Genomic DNA, 13190 nt, shown 5'->3' with positions numbered 1-13190 from the left:
AGAATAAAAAAAGGGATAAATTTATGTAACAAAACAAAATGCAGCAGCTGCCATTCATGTTACTGTGCGAATCTATATAGGTTTTCATTAGGACAGTGGAATTCCACAATACCTCTCCAGAAATAAAATTTGGTATGCAACAGAACAAGATAGGATGAACTGTGACACAGGCAGGAACAGGCTCAGAGACTCAGTCAAGCTGATCAGGTACTGCCAATTGACACAGCTGAAGAGCAGATGCTACCTTACTTTAATTTAGCAAAGCCAGCACGGTGGCTCCATGGACCCATGCAGACTTGACGCAAAGCATCTGCAGGTTTTACCTCTCACTGTAGCAGCATATTAATCCACCTCTCTCAGTATCATCTGCAAAGGACACCCTCCTGTTTTGCAGGGCAAACCTATGGGTTTAACAATCAGTGTTACCCAAAAGTGAAAATATGCAATGGCAGATGACTGTCACAATCAAGGTGTGACGGCTTTTCAACCTCTCCTCACATACCCCCCAAGTTCCCATTCCTGTGTGCTGTCTTGCCACACATTAGAGCATGTTGGCTTTAATCCCTGAGAAATGTGGACTATTTTCATAGACTCACAGAATGGCTTGGGTTAGAAGGGACCTTAAGATCATCTAGTTCCAATCCCACTACCATAGGCAGGGATACTCTTGACTAGGTTGCTCAGAGCCCCATCCAACCTGGCCTTGAACACCTCCAGGGATGGGGCATCCACAGCTTCTCTGGGAAAACTGTTTACTGTGAGCCTTGCCACCCTCACAGTAAAGAATTTTTTTCCTAATATCTAATCTAAACCTACTCTGTTTTAGTTTGAGCCATTCCCTCTTGTCCTATCACAACATGCTCTTGCAGAAAAGTCCCTCTCCATCCTTCTTGCAGGCTCCCTTCAGAGGTGGGCTTGAAGAAATGTGGGTGGGGCCTTGCAGAATCTGCCAATGGTGGGAGGTAACACAACCACGCAAGAAGAACAGACTGGAACCAAATGGTGAACTAGGAGAAGCATCAGGATTTCTTAATTTCGAAAGAAGCATTTTTCAAAATGGAATAATAAGACACCTACTGCAATACGCAGATGCAATTCTCACATAAACTGTCCCTAAAATGGGCATTGCCTTTTCTATGAACAGAATAGCCCAGGAATTCCAGGAAAGAGGAGTGGGTGTTGACAAAATCAGACTTTTTTTTTTTTTTAACTTTCTTTCAACAGCATGGACCCTTAATGGAACAAACCATACTTTAACGAAAGTACTCTCAGAATGACAAAGCTCTAGCCTGACACTGCACATGCAAAGTTTTTTCCTAGTCTGGTAATCTACACCCCATGACTTTTCCAGCGCTCTCACAATCTGCTCCCAAAGTGCTGTGACTAGTTTAGCTCACATAATGTGAATCCCTGTTTCAGAAAATGCTTCATGGCCTGAGACTATTTGAAGAAAACTCATCCCTGAATCTATCCAAATTGGTAACAAATCCTTCGACCGCTGAAGAGAAGTAATGAAAGGGAATTTAATCTTGACATTTCTGGATTAAACAGTTGACAGGCAAGCCCTAGAGGACTCAGTGGAACAGAGGACAGCTGTTTCCAGAGCTGCACCTGAATTCACAGAGTCTAGACGTTATGAATGAGAGCTCAGCAGAGCTAAAGAAGCTTGTCACAGCAGAGGCAGGAATCCAGATTTTAATGATACAATTAAGGAATGCCAAGGCTGGTGTAAAATGCTGAGCTATTTCTACCTCTGTGTCCCTATGACTGGCCTCACACTACCGTGGGTGTAATTATATAAGATACACAATCCTTTAGTGGAAAGTGGAATTATTTAAGGAAAACAGCTGGCAAATTTAGAGCTAAGTAGGAGCACAGAAACATCAATGCCAAACCAAGAGCATGTCAAACATGACCCAGATACCTAATTAGAAGTCATGCTCAAATCTAACTTGCACAGGGCTCCAAAGGCAGGCTGACTGACTACAGTAGAGAGGCTGCAAGAGGAACTCTCTTGAGCCTTATTCCCCTGATTGCATTAGATACAGTTCTGATCTCTCCCCCTCTTCACCAACTTTAATGTCACAACCCTTACAAATGTGCCAGGAACGGGAAGGTAGAGCAGTATTACAGAATAATGATGCAAACACCCTCAGGAAGGCATCAAGGCTGCCAGAGGGCTTCCCCCAGCACAGAGAGGTGGGAGCTCAAGGCTTCATGTCTATTCCCAGACGACCTGCTCTGAGCCAGCACTCGGCCATGGGGATTTGCTGAGCTGTGAGGGGGATGTTCTCCCACTGTGATGCTGGCTTCAGTAACACTTCTGCCTCAAGCACCTCAGCCTAATGGGCTGAGCAGGGAGCAAATGAGCAGGAAGTCATTGACAGAGATGGTGCCAAGATATGCTAACATACTTCAGGAATACCCCACAGCTGGCACAAACAGGTTCCAAAGATTCCTACAACACTGGATGATAACTTCATGATACAGGTACTAAGGGTGCTGACTAGGAAAGATGCCTTCCTTGATCTGTTGCTTGTCAACAGCAATAATTTCCTTTTACAACAAGGTAACCCACCTAGTTGATCAAGGGAAGCTGATGTAATCGTTATGGATTTCAGTACAGCTTTTGATACTGTCTCTCACAGGATCCTTCTGGACAAAATGTCCAGCACTTAGCTAGATAAACACACCATGTGATGGGTGAGCAACTGGCTCATGGGCCAGGCAAAAAGGGTTGTAGTGAATGGGGTGACATCAGACTGGCAGCTGGTCACTAGTGGGGTTCCCCAGGGCTCCATTTTAGGGCCAATTCTTGTCAACATCTTCAAAAGCTACTTGGATGCAGGACTTGAAGGCATACTGAGTAAGTTGGCTGATGACACTAAACTGGGAGGAGTTGTTGACTCCCTTGAAGACAGGGAGGTCCTGCAGAGAGATCAGGACAAATCACAGGGCTGTGCAATCACCAGATGGACAAAATTTTAACAAAGACAAGTGCTGTGATGAGGCAACCCTGGATCAATGGACAGACTGGGGAGCAAGAGGCTGGAGAGCAGCACTGTGGAAAGGGACCTGGGGCTCCTGGTCTCTGGCAAGTTGGATACGAGTCAGCAGTGCCCTGGCAGCCAGGAGGGCCAACCCTGTCCTGGGGTACATCAGAACAACTGGGCAAGGGAGGGGCTTGTCCTGCTCTGCTCTGCACTGGGGTGGCCTCACCTTGAGTGCTGGGGGCAGTTTTAGGCACCACAATATAAGAAGGATATAAAACTTACAGAGAGTGTCCAAAGGAGGGCTACAGCGATTGTGAAGGGCCTTGAGGGGAAGCTCTATAAGGAGGGGTTGAGATCACTTGGCTTCTTCAGCCTGGAAGAGACTGAGGGGTGACCTCATTGCAGTCTACAGCTTCCTTGAGAGGGGAAGAGGAGGGGCAGACACTGATCTCCTCTCTGTGGTGATCAGTGACAGGACTTGAGGAAATGGCATGAGGTTGCATCAGGGAAGGTTTAGATTGGATATTAGGAAAAGGTTCTTCACCCAGAGAGTGGCTGGGCACTGGAACAGGCTCAACTGGAACAGGGAAGTGGTCACAGCACCAAGCCTGTCAAGTGTCAAGAAGCATTTGGACAATGCTCTCAGGCACTTGGTGTGATTCTTGGGAAGTCTTGTGCAGAGTCAGAAGTTGAACTTTGATGATCCTTGTGCATCCCTTCCAACTCAGTATATTCTATAATTCTGCGAGACATACTTTAAAAACAGAAACTCATTAATTTGCTTATGTATCATGGATAATAACAAAGGTAACTGAGAGCTTACTGGAATCCTTTCTTGATAAGCATCTTCCTCTTGCACACTTGTCCTCCACTAGGCAAATGAGTACCATGAGTGGTCAGTGTGGTGCTTCACCTCAGAGGGTGGCTGTGAAGCAGGATCAGAGAGGTTACATAACCCCTGCACTTAGCACTAGCACAGCTGTTAATGAAAATTTCAGATAATTCTGGTTTTCATTGTTCAAAAAGGTTGTTAAAAGCTTGGGTAAGGGTCCAGGGGAGAAGCACAAGAAGAATTAAGGCTGTGGGAAAGGTGCTTTGAAGTCAGGCATGCTTTCAGAGACACAATTTATTAAAAACTTCAACAAACAGAAAGTGAAGTGGCTATTTCACTGCAGTGACTAAGTATTTTTTGTGGAGAAGAAGTATCTTCATTGTCAAACATAACACCAGGTTCGATACCAGAACCTTCTCTGGACAAAGTCAGACCAGCAACAAAGAACAGCTTTAGGGCATGTTACTACTTTTTGAAGGGTGACAGTAACTTTTTTAAGGTGACAGCAAGATTTTTTTTACTCCAGGCATTTTTTAAATTGGATACTGTCCCATAAGATCTACAAATGTAAAGAGGCTTTGAGCCAGGGAAGCTGTGTGTCAAACCTAGACAATTTTACAGCTCTCCAAGAAAGCAAGCCCCTGTTTCAAAAACCCAATGCTCTTTGGAGCTCTAAAATCAACTCTTCCTACTCAAAAAAACCAAACAAACACAGTATCAAATTATAATGCACTACCCATGTAGCAATGACGTAAACGATGAACATGAGATGCTACAGTGCAAAATTACAAATCATATCTTAAAAGATTTAGTCTTCAGATTCTGTTTTTTTCTGCTTGACAAAAGAAATAATCTTTGATGAACAGGCCACTATCCAATTCATTTGCTTCAGTAATGACAGCCTTGTGATCAAAATTTTAGCAGAACGCAGTAACTTTTATTTTCTATAGCCACTACTGCTTCCTTAGAAAGCTCACCTGTCACTGTCTCTCTGATAGGAGAAAAACAGACAACATTCAACAAAACACTGGACATTTGGCAGATCTCATTTGTTAAAAAGTGTGGTTCCCCATCAGTCAAACCTACTCAGGAAAATAGGAATGAAACGTACTGAGTAGCTAGGGCAAAAGTAAAATATCATGCAAGAAAAAGCCCATCAGAAATTAGTCACTCGGTGAATTTGACAATCATTTTGGCATCAACCAGCACACAACTGAGTTTCCAAAAAATAAAAAAGGAAAAGACCAAGAGAGACAATCCGATCCACAATAAAATAGGTTCAAGAATAATAGAATTTCTATGCAATACCACACAATACCCTACAATAATTGGATGTAAAACCTTCCACTGCTAGAAACACGTTACTTTCCTCATCAGCCTATGTTATTTTTTTGCCTATGAACATAATTAGTGTATTACATTAACCAACTTCTCAAAGTTTCCTGTCAGTTTTATTACTCATTCCTAGGTAAGAGTTAGTTTACAATCCTGACCATATTGTGGAGGTATCTACATGGAGAAAATTCTTACAGTGTAAGTGACCTTGCAATGGAGCTGAATCCTGAGACTCTCTTCCAGCAAAGCACCCAGCCATCAAACAGGAATTAACTGAACGAAGACCTAATTGCTTAGTTTTATTGCTCTGCAGGACCAAAATATAATTTTCTTCTCTGCATGTGGTAGTGAATCATACATCAAAAATATCCAAGCTCATCAGTTCACACCATACTCAAAACAAATCCATGGGAAGCCAGCATGCAGTTTTGAGAGATTTATCCACGCAGGAAGAAAAAACCCAAAGAAAACATGCAAATGTATATATTTATAGCAATAGATATACATGGAAAGCCTGAAAGCTTTTTGTTGTCCCTTTCCTTTTTCTTATAGAAGGTTCTAAAGCCAATTCTATGGTGCTTTCAGGTGCAAATACACAACAGACCAAAGAGCTGTGTATTTCTACTGGAACAGGCAGAATAAAACAAGCTATTCATCGACCATTCAGGGTATCCACATGAACCAGGCCATACAATTTGTCCAATCTAGAACTATGCCAACCCCTTGGCCTACAGCCTCTTGTGGAGATGTATTCTCACTGCCCAGTGCAGCTTTCAGCTACAGTGATTTCTGGCTATTTATGGCTAGTAAAAATAAGCTGGTGGTCTATGTAATTCCTGGTACTATTTAAAGCAAAAAAGCAAACCCATCCCTTCCTTTTCACCTCACCCCCAAGAGCTACATTAATAGTAACTTTAGTGTGGTAACTGAGATATATCAAACATACAATACTCACCTATCAAATCTAACATGTAAAAATTATTTATGAGACTGGAATTACAGTTATTGAAGCTAACTTCTGCATTTTACAGTATAGAAGCTAACTTCTATAATTACAGTTTAGAAGCTAACTTCTGCATTTCTTTATAACAACACACTGATTAAAGTCAGAAAATTTAAATCCTAGAAGAAACTCTTAGGTTTTTTGCAAAATAAACTCTTTAGGTAAAATGCAAGTAAGAATCTCCTCAATAAATAATACCCTGAAAATTACTTTGACTTAAAAAAGGCAAAGAATGCCAGATAACAATGAACAGAATCTATGCATGGAATAAAGAGGCAGAGGTATTCACCCAGTAATGTGAGTGGGTTATTTTTCTAATGGTTGGAATAGCATTGAATTAAAGCAACAGATTCAAAGTAATGGCTGTCAATCTACACTCAAAAGATTTGTGCCTTCACACTGCTATTGATTATCATTGTGCTTTTACATATTGTTGCTTTTGCACTACCTCAAAGTAAAACTGGGTTGTCTAAGGGTCAGATCCCCCCATGCTCCTCAGGGCGGATGTGGCTTCTCGGGCACAGCGGGAGCAAAGCTGCTCTGCTGTGAATCGGATGCTTTGCAGCCCACAGGAATGCTGGAGGCAGGGCAGAAACAAAGCAAGATGTGTGAAAAAACAAAACCGTGTTGGTAGATCCTTCACCACACAACTCCCAGGTTGCTATGAAGTGAAGACAGGAGAGGTGAAGTACTGCAGCTTGAGTGCAGTCTGCTCAACACTCACATCCAAAAAACAAAGCCACACAGTTCTTATAATTAATCTCTGCTCTTTCGCTGTGTCATTCAGATCTGGAAACAACCTTCTGTAATAAAGCTATGCTTTTGAAGATGAGATGAATGCAGAAAAGCATTGATCATTCATCCCTACGTATTTCTACAGGCATTGAAATATTGTTGACTTTTCTTTTTAATGCTTTATTCATTAGCCACAATATTCCATCAGCTAAATGCTGTGTTTCAGAATAAAAGTGCAGTCAGCAACAAGACCCTTCTTAATATCCAATTTTTTTTTTATTTATTGTGGCTGAATTACCAATTCATCTAAACACTGGAATTCAACAGGTAATTTGTCATGAAATCTGTCTCTATTCCAGCTTTTAGTCTCAACTGAAAGATTGAAAAGGCCTAAAAGCAAATGTTGGTAGGGGAAAAAAAAAAATAAAGCCATTTTTAATAGATCTGCTTTGTTCCAGGCTCATAGCTTTTCATTTATTGCTTTCCACTCCAGCAATTTTTATGATCATGCTCATCAATAAGAAGAATTATAATTTTGTGTTCTAGTTTCTGCCCACATGGCTGGAGGGTTGTCTTGGGTTTACTTTCCCTTTTGACATCATCTCTGCTGTCCGGAAAAAGCAGACAAGTCACTGCAGAAAAATAAAGCTGGACCATTTGGTGGTTTGGGTGATTTTTCATTGTAGTTTTATTGGCCACAGGAATATCCAAGCAGCATAATTATTTAAGTTTGTGATTCAGCATAGCTTCACTTGACAGATGCAGAGGTTCAAATCACAGCAAGGACAAGTAGGACCAGAAAGTACCTTCACAATTCTAACGTACAGAAGTTAAACTTCTCATAATATTCTGGACTTTAGCACTTAAGAAACCTTTTTATTGACTGAAATAATACTAAAGCCTCAGGACTGGTTTCATAAGTGTTTCAGTGGCCTAAGCCAGATTTTAATGCAACCCCCTGCTGTGACGTGCACTTCCTCCAGTATTTTTCATCTCAGGTGTGACTACTTTCAAGTGCTGTCATATGAAACATATGAAGAGTGTTCAATTTTGGTAATTTTAAGTGATGGTTAATTTTATTGAATGATTTAGGATTTATCCTATAGTGCAAGCATACACTTTTTATGGGATATGTAAGCTTCATGTGATGTACAAGCATGCTTTTTTGGAGATGAGCAGTCCTGAAGAGGATGGCAAAATTACGAACGACACACATGGAAGTAGCATCAACAGCCAGCTGTGAAAATCATCCTTCCTCTCCAAGCTCAGAGCAGCTGCCAAGTCACACATACCCCAATATTTGGGCTGGGTTTATGCCACACAGCAAGGAAGGACCACTATGATGGAACAAGCAGGACACAAAATGCACCAAATGAATGCCCCCTGAGCTGGGAAAGCACAACACAGACACAGCACTTGTGAGGAAGGTGAGCAGCTGCATGATGTGAGCTGTAGCTTGGTTGCAGCAGAGGGCAGTGATACACAAACACTAGCAGTCCTCGCTCTGCACAGCACCTACAAATGCAGAAACTTGTCCTTGGTTATTTCTAGCATGCAACACTTACCGCTCTTAGGCTTACTCTTACCAAAAACTGTGCACTATTTACATATATTTAGGTGTACACATGTGCAGATGGACAGAAAGATATATTGAATACCCACTGTTTAAAATGGCTTTCTCCTATTTATTTGACAACCACGTCCTATTTGAACTATCTGCTATCCCCCTTGTACTCTGAAATCAAATCCTTCAAGCTTTTGCTTCACAAGGTGGTGATTTGCATCGTTACAACAGGCACAAAATTGCTACACTTCAGGGAGCTGATTTTCATCTCTTCCTCCCTCATCCTTCTCACCATTTGAAAGGTAGGAAGCTGGATGCAGTTAAGAAGAAAAAGGGAGGGAGGACGGAGCTGAGGATGATGACAGCATAAGACTTTGACTCCTTAACTGGGTTAATTTGTCTCCTGGCATGCAAGTAGAGAGCTTAAGAGAAAACTACAGGAAAAAAAAATAATTGCAAGACATGTGCTACTCATGTAATTGCTGACATGTCTAACGCTGCGTGATTCATGGCAGCTTTGAAATAATAGACTTCTTATTGAGGGATGGAGGGATTACATTTCCATTGGGTGCAATTTGAAGAGATGCATAAAAGAAGGAAATGTAAGTTGTTATGAAGAAGCCTAGTCTTGACTTGAATTAGTTTAAATGCAACTTGCTCAGAACAATTGATTTTTTAATGAGAAATAAATGGATCTGTATGTCCAACCAGTGTTTGGCAAACCAGTTTCCACCAAGCAATTGCTAAACTGCTGAATTTACTGTGCAGCATCTGCTCTATAGAAATGTGGAAAACCATCAAAAATTATACAGTATGTACATATAAACATATATCAATTTTAATCCATGAGCATGTTCTTTATATCCTACACAAATCTGAAAACACCCAGTATTACCTTGGATATTGATTTAAATTTCGGGGGGTTTTTTTGTTTGTCCGTGTTTTTTTGTTGCTTATTTTAACTAAATAGACTCATTCATGCTTAGCAAAAGATTGAACTTGGTTTAGATTTGGGACTATCTACATCTACTAACTTTGCCTGAAATAGAGTCAGTTCCACATTTCAAGTGTCCTATTTTTCAAAGCAAAACTACATAGCAAAGACAAAATATCTAGAATGAAACTACCCAAATGCTGAAGGAAATCTTTATCAGACTCAGTCCTGCAGTGAAAGCCCTGGGTTAAGGTGATGCAAGCAGCTGGACAGACAGCCTAGGGAAGCCAAACCTATTGGTAGTCAAGCTCATGGAGGCTTTGGTCCCAGTGACAGTAGTTTCCAAAAAGCACCAAGGCAAGTTCTACCCCAGAAGAGAAGCATTAAGAAAGCAAACATTCTGGCCAAGACTCAACCTTGCAGCCTGCTAGGTGATGGGTGCTGGCTCTTACCACTACTTCCAGTCCTGGGCCTGCTCCCCATGCCACAACAACATTTTTCTGTACAGTTCACCTGAACAGGGGCCTTTCAAACTCTGGACATGAGAAACTTATTTCTCCCTTGGGCCTCTGGCTGCTATATCTGCTTGAGAGGTGTGCTTCAGCTCCTCTGAAGGGAAAAGACAACACCCTCAGACTGGCCCCAAGGGAGCTCAGTTCACAATGGGTGTACAAAGTTCTCCAGCAGAACTTGTCTGTTTTGAACTACATCATCAGGGAACATTATCAATAATGAAGTCTCTCTTTCACAACACCGTGGGATTTCCATATTCCATCCAAATGCGCTTTCTTTGAGTAAGTGACATTCTGATGTGTTCTGGGACAACTCCATAGGCATTTGCCAAGACACATGCTGGCTTCTTCAGACAGAGACACACAGCAGTTTAAACTTGGTTTAGCTCATGAGTCTCGAGTAGCAACAGGCCATCTGGCACATTTCAGTAAAATTGGCATTTTCTGCTGAGAGAGGTCCATGGCTTATATAAGAAAGACATGGCAGGACAGGAGTGAAATGCACTGGCAGGGCTGTGTGCACTAAGCTTGCGCGGCAGCTCTCAATCCAAGCCAGTACAGGCAGGGCGCAATCCATCAATCCACCCACAGCACAGAGGCAGCGCTGGGAGCACAGCAAGGGGACAAGTGAGTGCTGGGGTGAGGGTCAGGAGCAGAGCACGAGCAAGGGACCGGCCATGGGACTGCTGCTGGGAGGAGGAGGTATCATTCAGAATGGAGCTGTGGGGACAGCCACGCTTGAAGTCATGGGGTATGGATCAGAACTAAGCTGTATCAAAACCTCTTGGGAGGAGGGCAGAATAGCGCAAAGATTTTAGACTGCATGCCTCCCTTGGATTACGGTAGCAAAGATGCTGGTACACAGGATCAGCCAGTACAAAAAACCCAGGAGACACTACAGTGAGGTTGGGAATGTGGGGCAAATTGGGAAGCATGAAGGAGGCTTTTTGTACTGGAAAGCTCAGCTGTTGCAGTGCTGACTTCTTTCTGACTTGTTTTGGCAATGTTGTATAAGACCAAGTCTGAACCAGTGGGAGGAAAATTTGTATGTGTTTGGTCCTCCTACCAAAAATGAGGTTAGTTTTAAGATGCAATTATACGAAAATCAAAAAAAAGATGAGAAAGCCAGTTTTGTTGCTGGTTAGTATAATGAAATGTTCCTACAAGAGTCTGATGACTGGGAAAATAGAATTAACAATTCATTTACAGAAACAAAATCTTTACTGAGAAAACTTTCTCACTAGAAGACAAATGTGCAACTCCATTTATTGCAGCAACTGCCATCATGTGCACTGGCTGACAACCCATTCTGGGCACGGATCACAGCACTACTCAAACCCTGCCCTCAGGCATTTTTTCATTCCATACTCTGAACGTTGGACAACGTCTGTCACACGCACACAGGTGCCACACAGACTGGTCCCATCCTACTTTCACTCTCTATGGCTTGCCTGTAAAAGTCAAGACTTAACCAAGAAGACAAGAGTGTGATGTGTGCTCCTTTGACTGACCTACTTTGAGTCAAAAGACTGGGAAGGGGATACACAAGTCTACTTCCAATGCAGATTGAAATGTGTCTTTGGCACAGCAACCCCACACAGACTCATCATACATTCAAAAAAAGTTTTTCATCCTTTTTCCCAGATTTCTGTTGTCAAGAAAGGGCCATTATTGATAACTCCCTGAGGCTCCTTCTCCTTGTGTTACCCAATACCTCATTCATACCTAAGGCATCAGGACAGATGAAAGCAAAACAGAGATGAGCAGCTCTTTCCCTGGTATTCAAACTTTAAATCAAACACCCACTTCACTGTACTATAAACAGAGCTGCCAGTTTGGAGCATCAAGGCACTCCTGTAATATTTATTTTCCTTTAAGATTTTATATTTCTCCTGTGAAAAGCAATTACAATAGAAGTGTCAAGCAAAAATACATTCCTGTTAATCACAGTCACTGTGAGCCTGCCAAGTAAATCACATCTCAGAGTTGCTGTTCCATTTTTCAGGTAGAAATAAAAACTGTGTGAGAATGCCATGGTCTAGAATTGAGCTCTTCCCAAGAGGAGGTACAAAGTTTTTGAAAATACAAGTTCTTCTCCTGTGTTCATGACATTGTGTGGAATTAGACAAGCACTAAAACTGAGTGTCCAATGACCGTAAGAGTAATTCAGGTTGGAAGGATCCTCTGAAGGTTGCCTAGCCCAACCTTCATGCAAAGCAAGGCCAAATGCACAGTTAGGTCAGACTGCTCAGTTCAGCCAGGCCCAGGGGTTTCTGAACAGCTGCAAACCACTGGTTCCACAGCTTCTCCAGGACACTGGGCCCATGCTCAGCTGCTCTGACCATGAACAATTTTCTTCCTATATCCAAATATAGTTGGGATTTCTTTCCCTGCAACTTGTGTACATTGTCTTTGGTACTTTCACCATGCACTCCTGAGAAAGGATCTGACCCTGTCTTCTCTCATTCCCTACAGCTTTTCCTTCCCCAGACTGAACAAACCTCATGTCCTCAGATTCCATACAAATGTAGGTGCTCCTGTCTCTTCACCAATCGATCACAGTCACTGATAACATTTATACATTTCTTTTGGTTTTGGTCTACAAATAGGCACCTCTATGCATCTGAAAAGACAAATAACAAATGGCGAAAACTTTGGGCTCTCCACTGGGCTGTTACTTTCCCATACTTTTCAAACTCAGAGGCTTCATGCACTGTCCATGTGTCACAAGGGAGCTGCCTTAAAATAACCTGGAGGGAATGGTACTGAGCTTGTTCCCCTCCAAATCTGAGAATTTCTATGGGCTTTGAAGAGAGGTTTTGTTCTTATTTTATCTTCATCTTTACACAATTCTTTGTGTTGTGAAAACTAGCCATTTCAAGATGATGCAATCGCAACTGCTGTTCCAAAACTGAGTGCAAGGGAGCAGTTTTCATCACACCAGAGAGCTGCTAACCATGGTTTAAAAATGCTGTGAGGCCTCCTGTTTCCTTCTGAATAACACGTGGTGGCTTGGTGATTAGATCAATTACCTTTATAATGCTATGAATTTTAACTGGAATATCAGAAACCTCTTTTAGCTGAGTCAATCTTAAGACATCAAGTCTGTGTATTGCAGACTTGAGCTTATGGAATGGGTTTTCAAATCAGATAAATGATTATTTTCCCCAGGAACCTTCAGGAACACTTAGTTCATACTTGATCCAGCCATAACCTGGAATTTAGTAACGCAATTTTCACATCTCCTTTTAGAGCCATGTTTCTTTTCCACTGTAAAACCCT

General features: G+C 42.0%; 1 protein-coding gene across 7 annotated transcripts in view; it reads right to left on the bottom strand.

The window, feature by feature from the left end:
• Window positions 1-13190, bottom strand: part of RGS6 (regulator of G protein signaling 6) — a 276484-nt gene that overhangs the window by 94751 nt on the left and 168543 nt on the right. The gene's annotated exons all lie outside the window — the stretch shown is intronic.

This window comes from Corvus hawaiiensis, chromosome 6 (assembly GCF_020740725.1).
Source record: "Corvus hawaiiensis isolate bCorHaw1 chromosome 6, bCorHaw1.pri.cur, whole genome shotgun sequence".
Taxonomy (NCBI): domain Eukaryota; kingdom Metazoa; phylum Chordata; class Aves; order Passeriformes; family Corvidae; genus Corvus; species Corvus hawaiiensis.
Note: the sequence above shows the minus strand (reverse complement) of the source record. Positions and strands in the feature narration are given on the sequence as shown.